The sequence below is a fragment of the Penaeus monodon genome, chromosome 31, assembly GCF_015228065.2.
Source record: "Penaeus monodon isolate SGIC_2016 chromosome 31, NSTDA_Pmon_1, whole genome shotgun sequence".
NCBI classification, from domain to species: Eukaryota; Metazoa; Arthropoda; class Malacostraca; order Decapoda; family Penaeidae; genus Penaeus; species Penaeus monodon.
This window is the reverse complement of record NC_051416.1, coordinates 1,731,376-1,731,611: the sequence shown is the minus strand read 5'-3', so window position 1 is coordinate 1,731,611 and position 236 is coordinate 1,731,376.

The following is a 236-nucleotide window of genomic DNA, read 5'->3' as shown; positions in this document are numbered from 1 at the left end:
TTTTTCATCGCGTCCAAATCTGGTTCCATATTCTGAAGTCTATTTTGACACTATGGATAGCCACTATTGTTTACCTCTGTCTATCCGGGATGAAATATTCTGTTTTTAATGCTTTTCCTTCTTCTCATATCGTATTATTCTGTTTCATTCTGTGTAGTTTGTTCAAATCTGATTCAAATCTAGATTATTTTTTGTCTGTCACGCTAGGGGCCCCCTTCCACAACACTGGATTTAAT